The sequence below is a fragment of the Adiantum capillus-veneris genome, chromosome 6, assembly GCF_014529385.1.
Source record: "Adiantum capillus-veneris isolate H3 chromosome 6, ASM1452938v2, whole genome shotgun sequence".
In the NCBI taxonomy this organism is placed as follows: Eukaryota; Viridiplantae; Streptophyta; class Polypodiopsida; order Polypodiales; family Pteridaceae; genus Adiantum; species Adiantum capillus-veneris.
In genome coordinates this window covers 124,302,404-124,325,215 of record NC_140936.1, presented here as the reverse complement: position 1 = coordinate 124,325,215, position 22,812 = coordinate 124,302,404, and the positions used below count along the sequence as shown (strand labels likewise).

General features: G+C 39.1%; 1 pseudogene; it reads left to right on the top strand.

Moving 5' to 3' along the window:
- Window positions 1–20,891, top strand: part of LOC147456212 (uncharacterized) — a 37,409-nt pseudogene extending 16,518 nt beyond the window's left edge.
- Window positions 20,892–22,812: the final 1,921 nt, after the last annotated feature.

Genomic DNA, 22,812 nt, shown 5'->3' with positions numbered 1-22,812 from the left:
GTGAACCATAAAATGGCATTTTTTCAGTATTTTCTTGCTCATATAATTGCCTACAATGTGTGTACATATCCACTAGACTCAAGTTATCAAAATTCTCAACCCGCTTGCCTCTCAAGTTTCTCCAAAATCTTCCACATGCATGTGCCTTTTCTTGGACTTGAAATTCTTGTTGCTTTACTTCCCATCTTCTTCTCTTCTTTTGAATCAATGCCTTGTATGTATGCAAATGACTTTGATAGTTGTCTTTGTCCATAGTTGCATCAAGCTTTATCAAGGACTTTCGAGCATCTTGAAATTCTTTATCAAACCACCTTTTGCGTGATCTATCTTTGTTGATACCATGGAGATGCTTTATGGCAAAGCATTCTTCCGCACAAGAACAAATAGCTTTCTTGAAAGCTTCCCATTTAGTTTCCAATGGTGCATCACATTGAAGCTTTGTCATCCATAATTTTTGCTCAACCATTTCAATGTACATTGGTGCCCGTTTGAAATCCATACATAGTGATAACTTCTCTTTCCTTTGGCTGAGATTATCATGCTTAGTTGCTTCTCCACATGAAAGGTCAATACATAAGGTGCGATGGTCGGACTCCGGGGTCCATTGACCAAACATAAAACTCTTTATGCGATACATGATGGCTTCAGAGAGTAGCATATAGTCAATCACACTATCCCCATTATGTCTTCTACATGTAAATCCATTGGTTCCACTCCACAAAGATACACCATTGGCAATGAGCATACCGGTGCTATTACACATGTGTAAAAGTAACTTTCCATAGTGATCCGGCTCTTTCTCATCCATTGAAGTACGATCATACAAGTGAACTTCCTCCAACTCCCTTGAAATGTATGGCATATCAAATTGTTGAATATCATGTTGCAATGTTTTTGTACGAGCATTCATATCCCCAAATACAATAACATCACCTTCACCTTTGAAATAAGCAATGTCCTCTTCCAAATCAGAAAATGGTTGATCTCTATCCATGTAAGCATAAAAGGGAGAATCATGATGAGGAATGTAGCAACCGGCTACAAAAATGGGTGCTCTTTTTGGTGTCATAATTTTCAGCCATACATAACGTTTGTACTTGTCATCTTTCACAATTGATACAAAATCTTCCAATCCTTTCTTAACCATACATGCTAACCCTCCTTGTCCTCTTCGTTGCTTGAGATTCTTTGACCACATCAATGAATGTACATTGTAATCCTCCAAGCCGTTAATCCTTTGTGTATCATGCTCCCAAGTTTCAACAAGAAGTACAACATGTTAGTTCATCAATGCCAACCCCCGCATTCCATGGGTATCCATTACAATTCCAAAAGCATATTTTCAATTGTAACTCGGTCTCATAGGTCACGCATCCCTATTTGCTTGAGAGACTTGCCTCCTCCTTGGGCACATTTTCTTCATGAGAGATCTCCTTGTTTTTATTATTCTTTTCCTCATATGCCTTGCGACGCATATTTTGTTGCTTAATAGTGCGATCTTCACATACAAAACATTTTGTATCCCTCAAATAGATCCAACTATTATCAAGGATAATCTTTCGCTTGGTCTCATCCGGCATGGTGCATACAATTGGCCGTTCTCCCGAGCGAGGAGCTCCTTGCTTCCCCACTCTATGTGCTCCATAGACCATAACTCCGGACATGCCAAAGTGGGTTTTGAAGAAATCTTCAATAACAATGGCAAGAGAAGGAGGTGTCTCTAACTTCTCTTCGGGAATTCCACGAATAACAATGTTCTTGGAACGTCGCTCCCGTTCCTTCAACTCCTCCACATCCACATTCTCAACATTCTTTGTTTGAACCATAGCTTGCATGAGTGAGGAATTAGAAACCACATTGCTACCATATACATCAGCCCAAGACTTGTTTGTGCATACATTTTTCATGTCGCATACATCCCGGCTCATAGTGTCAAATTTCTCCTCTTTCAATACATGGTCATGCTCTACTTTGCTCATCCGCTCCTTCAAAGCATTCAAGTCCACAAGAGAGCGTTTACATTCCTTGACTTCCTCTTCAAGTTGCATCAAACGTGTTGTTTGCATCTCAAGTGTCCTCTTGAGATTCTCATTCTCAACCACAAGTACCCTTAGTGTGCCATTCTCCATTGCAAGTGCTCGTAAGTCTTCGCCTTGTTTGTTTACGGTCTCTTGCAATGATACCAAGTACGCCATGATCATGGTTTCCGATGTCGTTGGTTGGGTGGTTGTGTTGCTATCTCCACACTTAGGAGATTTTGGATCATTTTCCACAATGGTTGTGGACCTTGTTGAAGAAGAAGAACCCTTGCAAGTGCCGGAAGACATTGTATGTAAAATAGGAGATGAGAATCAATTTTGTTGAACCTGTTCACTTCGGAAATGCTGCTACAGAAATGCCTTCCATACCTCTGAAAATTTCTGTCTTTACATCAATGCGTAGAGGACTTTGTGCTCTTCGATTGAGGCTATAGATCACCCAAATCGGAGTTCGGATGAAGAAGTTATGATCAAAAGAGTGGACGGCTGTCTACTAGGTCAAAAAACGGCTGCACTGAGAGAGAGAGAGAGAGAGAGAGAGAGAGAGAGAGAGAGAGAGAGAGAGAGAGAGAGAGAGAGAGAGAGAGAGAGAGAGAGAGAGAGATCTTTGTTAGGTTATTGGTGCTCAGAAATACAAAGGTCATGCAGTGGCTAGCAACCTCCTCGACCTGCTGCTGTTCAACGACATGCTCTATGTGTGTGTGTGTGTGTGTGTGTGTGTGTGTGTGTGTGTGTGTGTGTGTGTGTGTGTGTGTGTGTGTGTGTGTGTGTGTGTGTGTGTGTGTGTGTGTGTGTGTGTGTGTGTGAGAGAGAGAGAGAGAGAGATCAGAGAAGGGGGAACTGGAAAATGGCATTAGTTTGTCGATTGGACCACTAGCTGCCAGGGACGTTCTAAACTACAGGCAATAATGTTCTGGCACGGGCCCGCCTTATTGTGGAGAGAGAGAGAGAGAGAGAGAGAGAGAGAGAGAGAGAGAGAGAGAGAGAGAGAGAGAGAGAGAGAGAGAGAGAGAGAGAGAGAGATCAAGCGGTTTTCCCAAACGAGTGCTCCAAAATAAACTTTTGGGAATCTTGCAGCAACCGATGCGAGCCATTTTGTATCTGTTCTCAACTTCTCTGAGATGCACACTCGCTTTTGGTCCCTCTCACTCCCATCTTTTAGGTAGTTTCTTTCTTTAGTTTTATCCAAACAAGATTCACGGTGATGTAACTCCTTGGTCTCATAGATTAATATGGCCTTTTGAAAATTACCAAAATACCCCTCTAATTTGTGAAAATTCCCAAAATATCCCTCAAATCTCAAAAATTCCCAAAATACCCCCAATGTTTTTTCACAACTTCCAAAATTCCCTTCAAATATTTGAAAATTTCTCAAAATACCCCTAGTTGTGAGAGATTAAATATCTCCAAAGATTAAAAAAATTGTAGCGTTGTTTAAGACAATTGACTGTCTACTATCAATACAAGATGCTAGAACTAGAATTTGAGTAGGAGATGAATTGCTTCATTATTTTCAGACATATTTGCCTTTTTCACGAGATAATTTGTGACAAATTACATATTAAGCACTAAAAAATGGATCTCAATTGTCAATAAAGGGTAAAGAATATTAGAAAATCTTGACCAATCCAACTTCTAGAATAGCACCATCCGCCGCCTACTTCATGCTCACATTTACATATTGTCTCCTTTTAAATAAAAGATTCCATCTTCCAATCACTATATCATATGTCGTGCATCCACCTTGAACGAGCTCAGTATCCCTATAGTTGACATCTCGTTATTTACGTGATTTTATGTGGTGATTATTTTGATTTCAACATCTCATAAGATATAACTATTAGTAGCTCATAATTTATATCCTAGGCCATGGTGATTATGAATGGATATATTATTTTACATGTGGTGGTTACATGTATAGATATAGAGAAAATTGTGGTGATAACATGTGAATAGCTTATTTTGATATTATTATCTTGTGGAAATTCTCAAAATAGTTGAAAATTCTCAAAATACCCCTAGTTGTGAGAGATTAAATATCTCCAAAGATTAAAAAAAATGTAGCGTTGTTTAAGACAATTGACTGTCTACTATCAATACAAGGTGCTGGAAGTAGAATTTGAGTTGGTTATGTAGGCTTAGGAGATAAATTGCTTCATTATTTTGAGACATATTTGCCTTTTTCACGAGATAATTTGTGACAAATTACATGTTAAGCACTCAGAAATGGATCTCAATTGTCAATAAAGGGTAAACAATATTAGAAAATCTTGACCAATCCAACTTCTGGAGTTGCACTATCCGCCGCCTACTTCATGCTCACATTTACATATTGTCTCCTTTTAAATAAAAGATTCCATCTTCCAATCGCTATAACATATGTCGTGCATCCACCTTGAACGAGCTCAGCATCCCTATAGTTGATATCTCGTTATTTACGTGATTTTATGTGGTGATTATATTTTGATATCAACATCTCATAAGATAGAAATATTAGTAGCTCATAATATATATCCTAGGTCATGGTGATTATGCGTGGATATATTATTTTACATGTGGTGGTTACATGTAGAGATATAGAGAAAATTGTGGTGATAACATGTGAATAGTTTAGTTTGACATCATTATCTTGTGGATAACCTAGTTCAATATCTTGCATGATATTAATACCATTGATTGCTTATTTATATTAATTATAAGACATCGATATTATGAACACATAGCATGGTAAAAAAATGTAGCTTGTAAAACAATTGATACTAATACACTTTCCTCTATTAAACAATAAACAATATATAAATAGAAAAATGGGGATAGTGATCATAGTAAGTCGTTATTTACATTACTTTATGTGGTCATTAGTTTGATATCAACATCTTATAAGATATAAACATTAGTAGCTCATTGTTTATATCATATACCATGGTGATTACATGTGGATATATAGATTAATTTACATGTGATGATAAAATATGTAGATATAGAGCACATCATGGTGATAACACATGTGGATAGCTAACTGTTTGATATCAAAATCTAGTAAGGTATCAATACCATTCACTACTTTTTTATATTATTATAAGCCATCCATATTATAAACATATAGCTTGGTAAAAGAATGAAGCTCATAAATCAATTGCCAATTAAATACCCTTTATTAAACAATAAACATTAGATAGGAAAAAAAAGGTTAGTTATCATATAATTACCTCATTATTTACATCATTTATGTGGTGATTAGTTTGACATCATCATCTTATAAGATATATATATTAGTAGCTCATCATTTATAGCATAGCCTTGGTGATTACATGTGGATAGATTAGTTTACATGTGGTGATTACGTACATGTGGAGATATAGAGCACATCGTGGTGATAACATGTGAATAGCTTAGTTTGATATCAATATCATGTAAGGTATCAATACCATTAATTGCTTGCTTATATTATAAGCCATCAATAACATATAACTTAATTGTACAAAAATGTAAAACAATTAACTACCCTTTATTAAAAAATAAATAATAGATAGCCATATATAGATCATTTAATGTGAAAAAATGAATGTAAATAAGAGTTAGAATATAAACATGTGCTTTTAGACCTATCTCGGCACAAGACTAAAGGGAGACAAGGCTACATCTCATTGAGGATCCAAAAAGGACATGGTCTACCAAAGAGCAATGAACATATAATGGAGCTTAAAAGACCTTAGGGTTAGCTCATTAAACACCTCCAAAGGTTAGTAGCTAGATAGAAAAATGGGGGTAGGTATCATACTAGCTCATTATTTACGTGATTTTATGTGGTGATTATTTTGATATCAACATCTCATGAGATATTAATATTAGTAGCTCATAATTTATATCCTAGGCCATGGTGATTATGCGTGGATATATTATTTTACATGTGGTGGTTACATGTAGAGATATAGAGAAAATTGTGGTGATAACATGTGAATGGCTTAGTTTGACATCATTATCTTGTGGATAACCTAGTTCAATATCTTGCATGATATCAATACCATTGATTGCTTATTTATATTATTTATAAGACATTGATATTATGAACATATAGCTTGGTAAAAAAATGTAGCTCATAAAACAATTGATACTAATTAACTTCCCTCTATTAAACAATAAACAGTATATAAATAGAAAAATGGGGACTAAGTCATTATTTACATTATTTTATGTGGTCATTAGTTGATATCAACATCTTATAAGATTTAAATATTAGTAGCTCATTGTTTATATCATATACCATGGTGATTACATGTGGATATATAAATTAATTTACATGTGACGATAAAATATGTAGATATAGAGCACATCATGGTGATAACACATGTGGATAGCTAGCTGTTTGATATCAATGTCTAGTAAGGTATCATTACCATTCACTGCTTTTTTACATTCACACCTTCCAAACTACAGGCAATAATGTTATGGCACGGGCCCGCCTTATTATGGAGAGAGAGAGAGAGAGAGAGAGAGAGAGAGAGAGAGAGAGAGCGGTCTTCCCCAAACAAGTGCTCCAAAATAAACTTTTGGGAATCTTGCAGCAACCGTTACGAGCCATTTTGTATCTTTTCTAATACACCATTTTGTATCTGTTCTCAACTTCTCTGAGATGCACACCCTCTTTTGGTATAGGTATGTCCCTCTCAGTTGCTCTCACACCCATCTTTTAGGTAGTTTCTTTCTTTAGTTTTATCCAAACCAATTCATGATGATGTAACTCCTTGGTCTCATCGATATTATGAACATATAGCATGGTAAAAGAATGTAGGTCATAAAACAATTGATACTAATTAACTTCCTTCTATTAAACAATAAACAATATATAAATCAAAATATGGGGATAGTGATCATACTACATCCTTATTTACATTATTTCATGTGGTTATTAGTTTGATATCAACATCTTATAAGATATAAATATTAGTAGCTCATTGTTTATATCATATACCATGGTGATTACATGTGGATATATAGATTAATTTACATGTGATGATAAAGAGCACATCATGCGTATAAGATATACTATTTTACATGTGGTGGCTACATGTATAGATATAGAACAAATTGTGGTGATAACATGTGAATAGCTTAGTTTGATATCAATATCTTGTGGATAACCTAGTTCAATATCTTGCATGATATCAATACCATTGATTTCTTATGTATAATAATTATAAGACACTGATATTATGAACATATAGCATGGTAAAAAAATGTAGCTCATAAAACAAATGATGCTAGTTAACGTCACCACAATCGTTGAGTACTGGTTACGTTGATCGTTGATCGAGTACTGGATTGGGCCACTAGCTTCCAATAGATAGCCGTATATAGATGGAATAGCTACATAGATATATAAACATATATACATATGTGGATGGATAGACATGTAGGTTAACCATTTGCAAGTATCCAATAAATTTATACGTAGTAAGTATCCATCGTCTAAATCTGACAAGAGTGTGAATGTGTAGCTCTTTCTTTTCAAAATAGTGCTTCTTGGATCTTGGTCTAACAATAAGAAAATAGATAGATAGGAAAAGTGGGGATAAACAATAGATAGGAGATGGGGATATTATCATACTAGCTTATTATTTACATGATTTTATGTGGTTATTAGTTTGACATGAGTATTGTCTATAAAGATATCAATATCAGTAGCTGAGTCTATCTATCAAGACAGCAATATAATTATCTATGATCTACATGTCTAAGACCTACATGTAAGTATTATAATAATTAGTAACTAGGCCATGGAGAGGACGTACAAAATAGATAGATCGATAGCTATATGGGGAGGACATACAAAATGATAAGGACTCCAATATAGTGAGTGTGTCTTTTATGACCTCACTAATTAACAACCTCTACTAAAAAGAAGTTCTTGCCACAACAAGCAATTGAGCATGCCTCAACAATTGGTAAGGATCTTGTTGAGTGAATTTTCTAAGGCCTTTTATATATACACGAGATTTTGGTGGTGATCATTTGACAAAATATTTTTTTTCTTATCTTTGAGGTTTCATGCTTAGAGAGGGAGACTCTTGAATCTCTTGCAATGGAGGCCATGGACATACATGATGTTGATATCATGTACGGACAATTAAACAATCGCATCAAATCTTTGAAGAATCAAAACCAAGAGTACTTTCAAAGTTGTTCCAAGAATTCTGAACCGTCATTTCTTCTTGAATGCTATGTTTCTTGGGCTATGACATCTGGTGTCATAAATCCCAAAACCATATCATGAAGGAATGCCAATATGTGAGAAATTGTTATAACTATGTTGATGACACTATGCTAACGCGTTGGATCCTTAACTCAATATAGACGTTGGAACTAGTCATCTTACTTCTCATTCAAGAGTTTTTTATTCCTTTTGATCCTTATATAGCCTCAATTATTCATGCTAATTTGTGCCAAATGTGGGGATGTAGGAGCTGCATATATAAGTATACTCATTTGCTATAGAAATTTATTTGAATAAATATTGATTGAATGTGAAATGTGCAAGTAATAATGCTTGGAATTTAATTCATGGTGCTAGATAGGGTTTTTGAATGTAGTTATTGTATTTTAAGGTAAAAGGAAGTCCAGATTGCTAGTACTCATTAAAGTTATGAAGAAACTTATATAGAGATATGGACTTGCTCTTGATAGACGTATTATGTAAAGTCTAACCTTGTATTATTCTTGCATAATTAGTCTATGTAATACAAGAAATACTCATTTGTGACCTTGAAGTTCCATAGATGCTTAAATTTGGGTGTCTCTTTATATTAGTATAGTCAAATTGCTCATCGATGTATAGAGATATGTTGAATTGATTCTTGCTAAGTCTAATATATATGTTTATGACTTGTAAGAAAGGCATAAATTGATTGAATGGAGGTAACAAGAGACAACAAGTTAAGCACAATAGGATATGTAAATGGTGATAATAATGCATTCTTGCATGAACATTGCTTAAGACAATCTTTATTTTTTTGCAAAACTCACAATTGTGAGTGATTGTATTACAATGTCACCAAGAAAAATACAAATTAACTTCAAGCTCAGACTAAGCCTTGGGGGACAGAGGGTTACATTCGAGCTTAGGTAAAAGTACCTACTAACGTACTCTTTCAAACAACCCAATCCTTTACAAAGCAGGGCTCGATCGGAGAGCGAGGGTCACCCTAAGCCAATCATTTGAGTTATGCTTTATACTTACCACATATATTAACTTGCTTTCTTGTACAATCTCTGAAATTTCCCTCTTTTTTTCTCTCGTATTAAATTAAGCGAACAAATTAAGCATTTTTTTAGGGTCAGCTTGTTGTAATACTTTAAAATAAAGCATTTATTGTTTTATGCTATAAAAAAATTGTGATCTTTTAACAATGCAACTTTTACTCTTTCAAAAGTCACAATAAGGCCTCTTGGCATAGAGTTTAGTTGCAAATGCTTCTTAAATTGAAAGCATACTAAAAGTGTGAATAAGCAAGTAGACTACATTTATTTACACTTTGAAATGAAAGAATGTTTTTATTAATCAATGGAAAGGAGTGCATGGAGAAGATATAGGATTCAACAAGGTAGTTAATTTGCAAAACTATAATATGGTTAATGAACAAGGAATATATGTTAATTGAATCTTTTTCTAAAATACATGAGAAAATATTCCACGTGAACAAAGGGAGATGGTCTTCAAAAGGGAAACTAAATGCTTAAAGAATAGTTTCTACCACAAGGGAGTTCCTTCAAATTAGGAATAACATATCCACATGGGAGAAAACATTTCCATATTAGAAAGAGTGAATACCAATTCCACTTGGAAGAAAATATTCTCACATGGGAGATGAAAATCCCTTTAAGGGTAATGATATTATTGAACACTACCGCATGGGGTTCTTTTTTTTTCCTCTTCATTCTCTTGTGGAGATATATTTCCTTATAATTTCTCAATTTAAACTTGGGGCAAAACAAGTGAAATTGGTTGTCTTTCACATGGGGGAAGGGCCCGAAAACTTATTGTGGTTCTTGTCCACCCTCAATCTCTCCTCAAACCTTCTCACGGGAGGCATTTCCGCAGAGCTCTCTCGCTGCTCCTCGCTCCAGCTTCTGGATCTCCGCAGCAACAGCCTCACAGGTCCTATCCCAGCGTCCCTCGGCTCTCTTTCCACACTTCAGCATCTTCGCCTCTGTTTTAACAACCTCAGTGGTGGCATTCCTCCTGCACTCTTCACAAATTCCACGTCCCTCCTTAGACTAAGTCTATGTGCAAATCGTCTGAGTGGTTCCATCCCCCCTCTTCTGAGCTCATCTCAAGCTGGGCATCATCTTCCTAAACTACAAAAACTTCTTTTGTGGCAGAACAATCTCACAGGCATCATCCCTCGCAGCTTGGGTAATTGGACGAGCCTTGTTAATCTGGAACTCCACCAAAACCAGCTCTCAGGCCACATTCCCGATGAGGTGGGAAATTTAACCAGTCTTATAAGTCTATTGCTGTATCAAAACAACCTCAGAGGCATCATCCCTCGCAGCTTGGGTAATTGCACGAGCCTTCTTGATTTGGAACTCCACACAAACCAACTCTCAGGCCACATCCCCCATGAGATCGGGTTCTTGGGAAAGCTTCAAAAGCTATTCTTCAGAGAAAACAGGCTGGTGGGAGTTGTTCCAGCTAGTTTGGAAAATTGCACAAGCACTGCACTCGTTGAACGTCAATTAAACGAGCTCTCAGGTTCCATCCCTATAGAGCTAGGTCAGTTGGCTCATCTTCAGGGTTTGAGACTTTGGCAAAATAACCTCAATGGAATCATCCCCGAATCCCTTGGCAATTGCACACAGCTTGTGACACTCCAACTCACCTACAATCAGTTGAACAGTTTTCTTCCAAGCAAGATCATCAACTTAAAGAATCTATAGATAGTAAGACTGGGCGGAAATCGCCTTTCGGGTTTTCAAGCTACGTCCCCTGATCTGAGCTTGAGCAATGCTACCAGACTGTTTGAGTTATTTATGTTTTCAAATCGCATCGGTGGCAGAATTCCGCCAAAGCTTGGCCAACTGCAAGGACTACAGCGCCTAAATCTTGGACACAATCAGCTCTCAGGTGATGTACCCTGGGGCTCCCTTTTCAATTGTAGTCATTTATCGAAACTTGATTTGTCACATAATCAGCTAGCTGGGCATCTTTCTAGCAAATTGGAAAGGCTTCTATTCTTACAGATTTTATATTTGGACCACAAATTGATACAAGGCCCAATTCCAAATTTTATGGGTTTGGGCAGCTTGCTGAGATTAGATTTATCCTTCAACCATCTCAATGGCACCCTACCAAACAACCTTCACAATGTATTCGAAAACGGAGTGTCTCTGGAGGTTTCTCACAACTATCTCTCCGGACATCTCCCACCTTGGTTAGGACAGCTGATGAGGGTGGAGACGATCGATTTGTCCCATAATAGGTTTGTGGGCACAATACCAGAGAATCTTGGTGACTCTATGAGCCTTAAATATCTCGATCTGTCCGGTAACAATCTCAAAGGAGAGTTTCCCCTACATTTTAACGACAAATCAGAACTAATATCATTGAATCTTTCTAGCAATGAGCTGACAGGTTTGTTGCCATCAACTTTAGGACTCTTACTGCACCTACAATTTCTCAACATTTCGTTCAACAATTTTGAGGGTCCCATTCCCCTCTCCGGTGTTTTCAAGAACCTTAATGCAAGTTGGTTTCAAGGTAACCCTAGATTGTGTGGTCCAATTATACATAATCTTTGTAACTCCCACCATCGACAAGCTCATTTAGGGTTGAAGATAAGGATTTTGATTGCCCTCGCCATATCACTGGTCGTACTATCGACCATTCTATTGCCAATTTGCTACTATAGATATTTGCGAAAGAGCCATCCATCTCATGAAGTGGATCAAACAATCAAAAGCTTGATAGAAATGAGGCACTTCTCCACTAAGGGACTCTGGGAATCAACACAAGGTTACTCAGAGCAGAACTTGCTAGGGGAGGGTGCGATTGGTGTAGTGTACAAGGGAGTACTCCCAAGTGGAGAGGTGGTTGCTGTGAAAAAGTTCAAGCACGACATCGCATGCTCCCGAGAAGCATTGCTACATGAGGTGCACATCCTAAGTAAACTAAGGCACAGGAACTTGGTGAAGGTTTTGGGATGTGTACTCAACCTTGAAGTAAATGCATTGGTGTTGCAATTTATGCCAAATGGGAGTTTGGAACAATATCTATTTCAAGCTAATAATCAAGAAGTACCTAGAAAGCTGAGTTGGGAAATGATACTCAAGGTAACTCAAGGCGTCGCAAATGCCTTGGCCTACTTGCATCATGAGCACAATGCTTTGTCTATCATCCATGGGGATGTAAAACCAGGCAACATACTTCTTGACTCCGAGCTTGAGGCACATCTAGCAGATTTTGGGCTAGCAAAACTTGCAAAGAGTAACACAAGAGGTGTCTCCCTAACTTCCAACTTCAAAGGGTCCATCGGCTACATGGCACCACGTATGTTGTGTTCAAATGTGGATGCGTAGACTGTTGTTTTTATATGAGATCATACACACACATTGTTTTGCTAGTTATGATTCATGGTGGGTACACATCACACTCAGCATATCACTAAGTGAAGCTTTACATAGAGGTTAGAGTCGTAGGACATAGTCCATCTCCAACAAGAATGTTAAGCACAATGCATGCAAACAAGATTCCAAAATAATTCAGATGTGACATTTCACAAAATGATTCTAGTGCCAATTTAATAGGCACACCTTCTCTTACATTGAACTTCAAGTTGCTTCCAAAGTAGGTATGATCATAGGCATAGTCACCACAAATGCAACAAGATTCTTCAATGAGGCATACTAGATTGCAATGCCATCGACATGCAAGCTCTTTATGAAAACATTCTGTATTTAAAACTCACAAATAAAGGTATTCTTTAGATTATGATTGGTTGTGAGTAATATATGTTTTTGCAAATTTTGTGTGTCAGAGATTGCATATGCAACAAACGTCACAACCAAGGTGGACATCTAAAGCTTTGGAATAGTCATCTTGGAGATGTTGACGGGTATGGGGCCCACTCATGAGCTCCTCCATGGAGAGAGCCTTCACGAATGGGTGAAACACAAGTTGTTACTATCACATAATCGTGTAGATTTAGAGAGGATTATACTTGCACCTTTCCTACAGACCTCCTCCTTAGGGACAAAAATAATAGAACATGAGTCACAAGCTAGTCTTCTATTGCAAATGGTTGTGGGATGCACAGAAGAGCGTCCAAATAAACGCCCATTAATTCCACGAATAAAGGCATTCCTCGACTCACTCATGGTTTCCTAAGTACATTGTCTCTAAATTATAGTTTCCATATCTGAATTAAAGAGTCCTCATGGATGGAGATATGGTCACTCGTAATTATAGTGAAGAAAGGCGGCAACCAAGGTGAAAAAAGACCAAGGAAGATACTAAAGTTTGTGCTCGGAAAAAGTCTAGGTTCAATGTATTCCCACTTACAAATTTTGAAATTTATCTTTGAATATTATATTAAAAGATCAAGAAACCTACAACATTTGGAGGAATTTAGTACAAAAGCCTTCAAATGTAGTCCATTTCTCTCTAAATTCTCCTTATGGTTGTGTTTTCTTATTGATGTTTTTTTAATACTTGATCAGAGCTTTTTCTCTTGTGCTAGCTAGTTCTTAGTGTGCGTCAAGTTTGGCATACAAAACTCATTCTCCCAGTCAATCCTCTTCCTATAACACTTTTCCGTATGAGCAATGTATAGAAAAACTTGTTCACATAGACTTATAAAACCCAAGGACTTCTAAACAATTAATTTTGCTCATTACTACCTGGCTAAAAGCATGGTGTGGTGGTACAAAAAGGACTGTCCTTGACACAACATAGGCTTAGTGGTTCATGTGTGTAAAAAGAGAGGATCTTTTAATTGGAATTGGGGAGAGGCCATATATTTCTTTTTCTTTATTTTTGAAGACGTTTTTATCTTTTGCAACACGTCACTCCCGAGAAGAGGTGGACCAGGGGGTTTATGGTTTGGTGCTTTGACACTCTCTCTCTCTCTTCTCTCTCTCTCTCTCTCTCTCTCTCTCTCTCTCTCTCTCTCTCTCACACACACACACACACACACACAGTTTGGCATCCTACACCTTTCCTGCTCCATAGCCACTGAAGTCGTTGTGCTCTCTCTCTCTCTCTCTCTCTCTCTCTCTCTCTCTCTCTCTCTCTCTCTCTCTCTCTCTCTCTCTCTCTCTCTCTCTCTCTCCTCCCTATAGCTACACAATGAAGCCCGGTTTCACAAATTGTTCCCTCTCACCCCCCCCCCCCCCCCCCCCCCCCCCCCCCCCCCCCCCCCCCCTCTCTCCCTCTCGCACTTGCTCCTTGCCAATGGATAGTACTGCAGGATTTTACTACTCCTTGTGTGATCCACATCTTCTCTCTTTCGACGAGCTGGAAGGTGGTCCGCCGAGCACGGTTGAACTGACACAAATCCATTCCATTAGCGAATTCATTCCAGCTAATCAGGCTTTTCTTCATAAGTATTGGGCTACAAAGAAACCCGAGTAGAGAAGCAAAGAAAGGTGAATAGAGAAGCAAAGAAAGACATCCTTCTTCTGCTCTTGGGTTACCAAAAGCTATGACAAGGAAGAACATTTGCTCATCGGTGGCACGATGCTGGCGCAAGTAAATACTAGGTCTATCAAGGAATGAAAAAAAGGAAATATTCCAGCAACTCTTGGATAACTAGACATTTTCCGAGCTGCAAAAAAAGAAATCAAGAATGTCAAAGACACCATTCTATTGGGTGTGGACAACACTTTGACTCAAAGTAAGGACTTGCACTTAGCAAATGAGCTTTTTGTGAAGAGAAACTCTTTGAAAATGATCTTGAACAATAGTACACATAAGACCTCAATAAACCAATCTAAAATTTCTAGTGTCCTGGGTATCCATCGAAGGAATATAGCTCCTGCAAGTTCAAGGTTGCAGAATAAAGATGAGGACGATGTGTTGCCATTGAGTGCTTGTGAGAGACAATTGCCTCGAGGAACCACTATCACCAATGAAACAAGAGATTTGGTGCATGCATTTTGGACATTAAAGACCAGAGTTTCGCCTAGCAAGAAGGACATATGCAATAAGAGAATTGGAAGGAAAAGTGTCATCAAACATCCTATGCATCTACTCGATGACTCTCAGGTACCAACAACTGTTAGAATTTGTAATTTGTTTGACAATCCTTAAGGCTGATTTGGTCAAGATAGTACCAAATTTGGTAGTCTGTTATATGGCAGTGGGTGTCTACAATACCTTACAAAGGTTATATACAGTACCAGTGTATTCCAATGTAGTTCCAATGCTGACCTGCATAGAACGAAAGCCCTTGTGCATACCAAATTTGGTGTTCAATTGTTTAGTAGAGAGATGGTGCATCCATGTTACTTGAAACACATTTCCAGAACCCCTAAGTGGGCAAGTGAATGTTTTTTCCTCTATCTAGACAGAATACATCTTTTTCTCGTCATGATTTATTGTTTTTCTTGCTATTCTTCACTTCCTCTATTCAATATTTGAGATTGTTGTACATTATTTTTGAAGTTCTGTACCAGTTTTCCCTAAACCAAGACCAAAACAATACTAACTAGCACCAATGAACATAATTAGTACCAAATTGATGACAAGCAGTACCAAAATTTGGTACTGTAGAATTCTTTACACAAGTTCATGTACAACACTGTGAGCATTTGGTGCAAGACAATGGATCCAAGCTGCAACTATATATTTGCAACTTTAGGGTTTCAAATACAAGTGATGCATAGTAGGGTCTCCAAAACCTAATAGACAACATGGCTCACTACCGGCATGAAGTGAACAGTGCCAAATTCTTAAGAAAACTTGGTACTAAATAGCACCAAGTTTGGTACTAGATAGCTCCAAATTTGACTCTGTTCTAACACCAAATTTGGTACTGTTCTAGCACCAGTTTTTTTACATTTTCACCATTGTAATAACACCAATGTAAGGGATTTCAAAAAATATGCTTTTAGACTACAAACTACTAGACAACACAAGAAAAGACACTAGAGATCAAGATCCGAAGACAGTGTACCAAAGAAGTGGCTTTCCATTATAATGTACGACATGATACAAAATTAAACCAAGTAAAACAGTTCAAGAATCTCCTAGGTTAGGGGGATCAAATATGTAAGAGTAACCTTCCATCTATATGAAGTAATCAGGAACATACCTAGAAATATCATCTTCTATGTCAAAGATAGTGTTCTTACGAGTGTACGCTGTTGGGTACCGGTCGCGTATCCATGGGAGCAACCACGACAGAACAAGGTCCACCAAGTACAAAGGGTGTTCTTTTCCTACCACAACTGGGTAGTATGATCTGATTGCAAGACCATTCTCATAGTTATTTTTTTGTGAGTTGTATCGACAGTCATCCATCAGAATTGTGTTGCTAGCATCCTTGTGCCTTGCCCACACCGTCTGTAGGTTGTTCAAGGAAACTGACTTGTCGCAACAGGACCACAAAATTGTATTATATTTCTTTTTAAGGGTTAGTATCAACTCCACAGCATCTGGCCTTACAAGAAAAAATAGCGAGCTATTGAGTCTGACGATCCGTGGTTGGAGACTCTTGTCCAAAACCAAAAGGCCTCTGGAAGTTTGTGGCAGCTTGTCTTGGTATGATACCAAAAATTATCAAATTTAGTACTAAATACTACCAATTTGGTACTGTATTGTGCAATACTTAATTTGGAAATGGTACTCAACAGTACCATTTTGGTACTGTATTGTTCAATACTTAGTTTGGAAATGTATAGTAACATTGGAACACGCTTACAAGTTGAACACACCACGGTTTTATAAACAGACAAAGAGATGAAAGACAGAGGCCAAAATTTGAATTGATTCAGTGAAATGAACAACACATTGTGAGATATACATTTGCATGTGAGAAGAGCTACAGTTTGCATGCACGAGAGAACTGATCACGGGCATGATTGTGCTTCTTTCTTTGCACACAAAAAAGCTCCAATAGGTTTTCCAAATCAGAAGAATCACCTGGTGGATTCTGTATAGCATCACCAGCCGTTGGATCCACACCCCCTTCAGTGCTGTCCACTTTTGCATCCTCTACTACCACTTCCTCCTTGGCATTCTCAGCCCCGTCCTTGTTCTTTGCTTTGCTTGCCTTTCCCCTTTCTACATGTTCCTCTTTCCTGGCATGTGCCCCTTTCATTTTCTTGGCATCATCCGCCCCTTTTGCCTCCTTGGCATCCACCCCCATCTTGTCCTCCCTCTGATCCCCCTTCTTGGCTTCCAACCCCTTCTTTGCCTCCCCCTCATCCTCCTTGGCCTCCACCCCTGCCCCTTGAGGTTCTTCCACTCCCTTCTTGTCCGCTGCACCTTCCCCTTGCATATTCTCATCCTTGCTAGTGATATGATCTTTAGACATCGAGTCAGCATCATCTGGTCTAGCAGCATCTAGCTCCACTTTCTGAGGGACTTTACCTCCCACATTGTCTTTTTTCTCCTTAACATATTTTTCATGTTTCCTTCACTGTCTCCCATGGTATCACAGTTTGGCCCTTCTCAATCTTTTTTCCTTCCACACTACCATAGTTTAAATCATGGATAACATCCCTTATCTCTTTAGTAACCTCATCCTCCTCCCATATACGACTTGCAATAGAATTTGTGGCACCTTGTACATCCTTGACCACCTCTCCATTTCTTCCACTGGGTCCATCCCCCACTGCAACATCCTCCTTCTCTGCAAAAACAGCAAAAGACAACATTTACTTTCAAAAACCTCACATTCAGTGTGTCATGCCAAGGGCATATACAGGGGAGGTCACCGACCTGGGCCAGAAAGTGGCCGACTGCCAGTGTGGAACAGAGGATTCAGTAGCCAGGGGCTATATAAGGGAGGTGGGACGGTGAATCCAGGTGAAGCAGTTCCCTAGGCTTTACATTGGTATCAGAGCTCAGGTGGGAGGAAGGAGAAGGAGGGTGGAGGGCATGGAAGCAAGGTCTCTTGCATGGAACCATGGTCTCTCTCTCTCTCTCTCTCTCTCTCTCTCTCTCTCTCTCTCTCTCTCTCTCTCTCTCTCTCTCTCTCTCTCTCTCTCTCTCTCTCTCTCTCTCTCTCTCTCTCATATGGCGGAAATGGCCACTTGGTTAGAGGAGAAGGGATCGGCAGTCGACAGGCCACAGCGAGGGCATGACCCGTTGGGCGGAACAACAGTCTCTCCGCTACCCGCATTTGACGGACCACTAAACAAGTACGGGCCCGACAAACACCCCCACAGGAACGACCTCCTGCATGCACTCAAACCTGCATGCTTTGGGCCGTTGCGAGGCTCGCTGAGGTCACGTAGGGGAGAGGGTAAAAATTCGACACAGGGGCTCGCCCTGGTTTGGCCTGGAGCGACGGTGGTGCTCTCGTCTTCATCAACGCACACAAGCTGCACCATCGCTGTGCAAGTTTCAATATTTTTATTTATTTTTTGGCCAACCCCTTGGACATTACAAGGAGGGGTTTCCCCAATACATTTGCAAAGGCATCAAACACTAAGGCATCTAGCACTTTGAAATCATCAACATGAAGCATGGCGGAGGAGAAGACATGGATCTCTTCAAAATCAGTATGTGCTCAACACCAAAGGTTGCTTGCACTGCCATGCACGGGCTATGCAAGAACCATGCCAGGTGAGGCTCTTGCCATTTGACTTTCAATCAATCAAACATACATAGGCTACCATGCAAGTGTTTTCAGCAAGGGAATCGCCCTAGGACGACAGGCAAGGCTTTTCAGCAAGTACTCCAATAAGGTTGAAATTATCAGGTTTGCGCTTTCACGTTTTTGTAGTTTTCAAAGTTTTATGTGTGCATTTGTATTGCAGAAACATGTAATTATGCTAATCTTGGCTATGTTTCCCTGCGAGACTACCTATGGGTCAAGTATGACCATGGTCATTATGTCCACTTTTCTTGCACATCGGGCAAGGCCCTTGATAACAGGAGTAGATCATCTATTGCACCAAGCAAGTGTCTAGATTTCTTGATTTTCTTACTGCTTGCAAATCATTCGATTTTTGGGTCGGCAAGTGTACTTAATGAGCACGACTACTTCTCCGGGTATCTCCCACCTTCGTTTGTACAGCTGATGACGGTGGACACGATTGATTTGTCCCATAATAGGTTTGTGGGCACCATACCAGAGAATCTTGGTGACTCTATGAGCCTTAAATATCTTGATGTGTCCGATAACAATCTCAGAGGAGAGTTTCCCCTACATTTTAACAACAAAGCAGAACTAATATCATTGAATATTTTTAGCAATGAGCTGACAGGTTTGTTGCCATCAACTTTAGGACTCTTACAACACCTACAATTTCTCAACATTTCGTTCAACAATTTTGAGGGTCCCATTCCGCTCTCATGTACAAGGGAGTACTCCCAAATGGAGAGGTGGTTTCTATGAAAAATTTCAAGCACGACATCGCATGCTCGCGAGAAGCATTGCTACATGAGGTGCATATCCTAAGTAAACCAAGGCACAGGAAATTGGTGAAGGTTTTGGGATGTGTACTCAACCTTGAAGTGAATGCATTGGTGTTGCAATTTATGCCAAACGGGGAGTTTGGAACAATATCTATCTCAAGCTAATAATCATGAAGAAGTTGGAAGGCTGAGCTGAGAAATGATACTCAAGGTAATTCAAGGCATCACAAATGCCTCGGCCTACTTGCATCATGATCATGATGCTCTACCTATCATCCATGGGGATGTAAAACCAGGCAACATACTTCTTGACTCTGAGCTTGAGGCACATCTAGCAGACTTTGGGCTAGCAAAACTTGCAAAGAGTAACACAAGAGGTGTTTCCCTAACTTCCAACTTCAAAGGGTCCATCGGCTACATGGCACGATGTATGTTTTTTTCAAATGTGGATGCCTAAAATGTTTTTTTTACATAATATCATACACACACATTGTTTTCCTAGTTATAATTCATGGTGGGTATACATCACACTCAGCATGGCAACAAGTGAAGGTTTACATAGAAGGTTAGAGTCATAGGACATAGTCCATCTCCAACAAGAATGTTAAGCACAATGCATGCAAACAAGATGCAAAAATAATTCAGATGTGACATTTCACAAAATGATTCTAGTGCCAATTTAATAGGCACACCTTCTCTTATGTTGATCTTCAAGTTGCTACCAAAGTAGGTATGATCATAGGCATAGTCACCACAAATGCAAAAATCTTTTTCAATGAGGCAGCTAGATTGCAATGGCATCGACATGCAAGATCTTTATGAAAACATTGTGTATTTAAAATGCACAAATAAAGGTATTCTTTAGATTATGATTGGTTGCATGCTTAACATATGTTTTTGCAAATTTTTGTATGTCAGAGATTGCATATGCAACAAACATCACAACCAAGGTGGACATCTACAGCTTTGGAATAGTCATCTTGGAGATGTTGACGGGTATGGGGCCCACTCATGAGCTACTCCATGGAGGGAGCCTTCACGAATGGGTGAAACACAAGTTGTTACCATCACATAACCGTGTAGATTTAGAGAGGATTATACTTGCACCTTTCCTACAGACCTCCCCCTTAGGGACAAACATGATAGAACATGAGTCACAAGCCAGTCTTCTATTGCAAATGGTTGTGGCATGCACAGAAGAGCGGCTAAATAAACACCCATCAATTCCACAAATAAACGCATTCGTCAACTCACTCATGGTCTCCTAACTACATTGTCTCTAAATCATAGTTTCCATATCTGAATTAAAGAGTCCCCATGGATGGAGATATGGTCACTCCTAATTATAGTGAATAAAGGCAGCAACCAAAGTGAAAAAAGATCAAAGAAGATACTAAAGCTTGTGCTCGGAAAAAGTCTAGGTTCGATGTCTTCCCACCTACACAATTTTGAAATTTAATCTTCAAATTCTATATTAGAAGATCAAGAGACCTACAAAATTTCAAGGAATTTTGTACGAAAGCCTTCAAATGTAGTCCATTTCTCTCTAAAATTCTCGTCATGGTTGTGCTTTTACAAAAGGATTTTCCTTGGACACATCATTCTCTTTGGTGGTTCATGCAGGTGCATAAAGAGAGGACCTTTTAATTGGAATTGCGGAGGGTCCATATTTTCTTTTTCTTTTTTTTTGAAGGACGTTTTTATCTTTTGAAAAACTGGCCACTCCCGAGAAGAGGTGGTCGGGACCAGGGGCTATGATTTTGATGCTTTGACTCTCTCTCTCTCTCTCTCTCTCTCTCTCTCTCTCTCTCTACTCCTCTCTCTCTCTCTCTCTCTCTCCTCTCTCTCTCTCTCTCTCTCTCTTATCTCTCTCTCTCTCTCTCTGCATGTGTGTGGTGTGTGTGGTGTGTGTGTGTGTGTGTGTGTGTGTGTGTGTGTTGTGTGTGTGTGTGTGTGTGTGTGTGTGTGTTGTGTGTGTGTGTGTGTGTGTGTGTGTGTGTGTGTGTGGGTGGGTGTGGGTGTGTGTGTGTGAGAGAGAGAGAGAGAGAGTGAGAGAGAGTTTGGCATTCTGCACCTTGCCTGCTCGATAGCCACCGGAGTCGTTGTGCTCTCTCTCTCTCTCTCTCTCTCTCTCCACCCTGTAGCTACACAATGAAGCCCGCTTTCACAGATTGGTCCCTCTCCCTTCCTCTCTCTCCCCCCCTCTCGCACTTGCTCCTTGCCAATGGACAGTACTGCAGGAGATTACTACTCTTGGGATGATCCACATCTTCTCTCTTTTGACGAGGTGGAAGGTGGTCCGAGCCGGATGAACAAACACAAAGCCATTCCATTAGCAATTTCATTCCAACAATCAAGCTTTCCTTCTTAATTATTGGGCTGCAAAGAAACGCAAGAAGAGAAGCAAAGAAACACATCCTTCTTTTGCTCTTAGATTACCAAAAGCCAGGACAAGGAAGAACATTTACGCAACAGTGGCACGATGTTGGCACAAGCAAACACTAGGTCCATCAAGGAATGAACAAAAGAAAATATTGGAGCAAATCTTCGACCACCATACATTTTTTGAGCTGCCAAAACAAATAAAAATTAGGAATGTCGAAGTCATCGTTCTATTGGGTGTGCGCAACACTTTGACTCAAATTAAGGTCCCGCACTCAGCAAATGAGCTTTTGGTGAAGATAACCTCTTTGACAATGATCTTGAACAATAGTGCATGTAAGAACTCAATAAACCAATCTAGAATTTCTAGTGTCTTGGGTATCCATCGAAGGAATATAGCTGCTACAAGTTCAAGGCTGGAGAATAAAGATGAGGATGAAGTGTTGCCATTGAGTACTTGTGCGAGACAATTGCCTCGAGGAACCATTATCACCAATGAAACAATAGATTTGGTGCATGCCTTTTGGACATCAGAGACTAGAGTTTCACCTAAAAAGAAGGACATATGCAATAAGATAACTGGAAGGAAAAGTGTCATCAAACATCCTGTGAATCTACCCGATGACTCTTAGGTAACAACAACTCTTAGCATTTGTAATTTTTTTGACAATCCTTAAGACTGATTTGGTCAAGATAGTACCAACTGTGGTAGTCTGCTATATGGTAGTGGCTGTGTACAGTACCTTACAAAGCTTATATACAGTACCAGTGCGTTCTTATGTAGTTCTACAGTTGTGCTGCATAGAA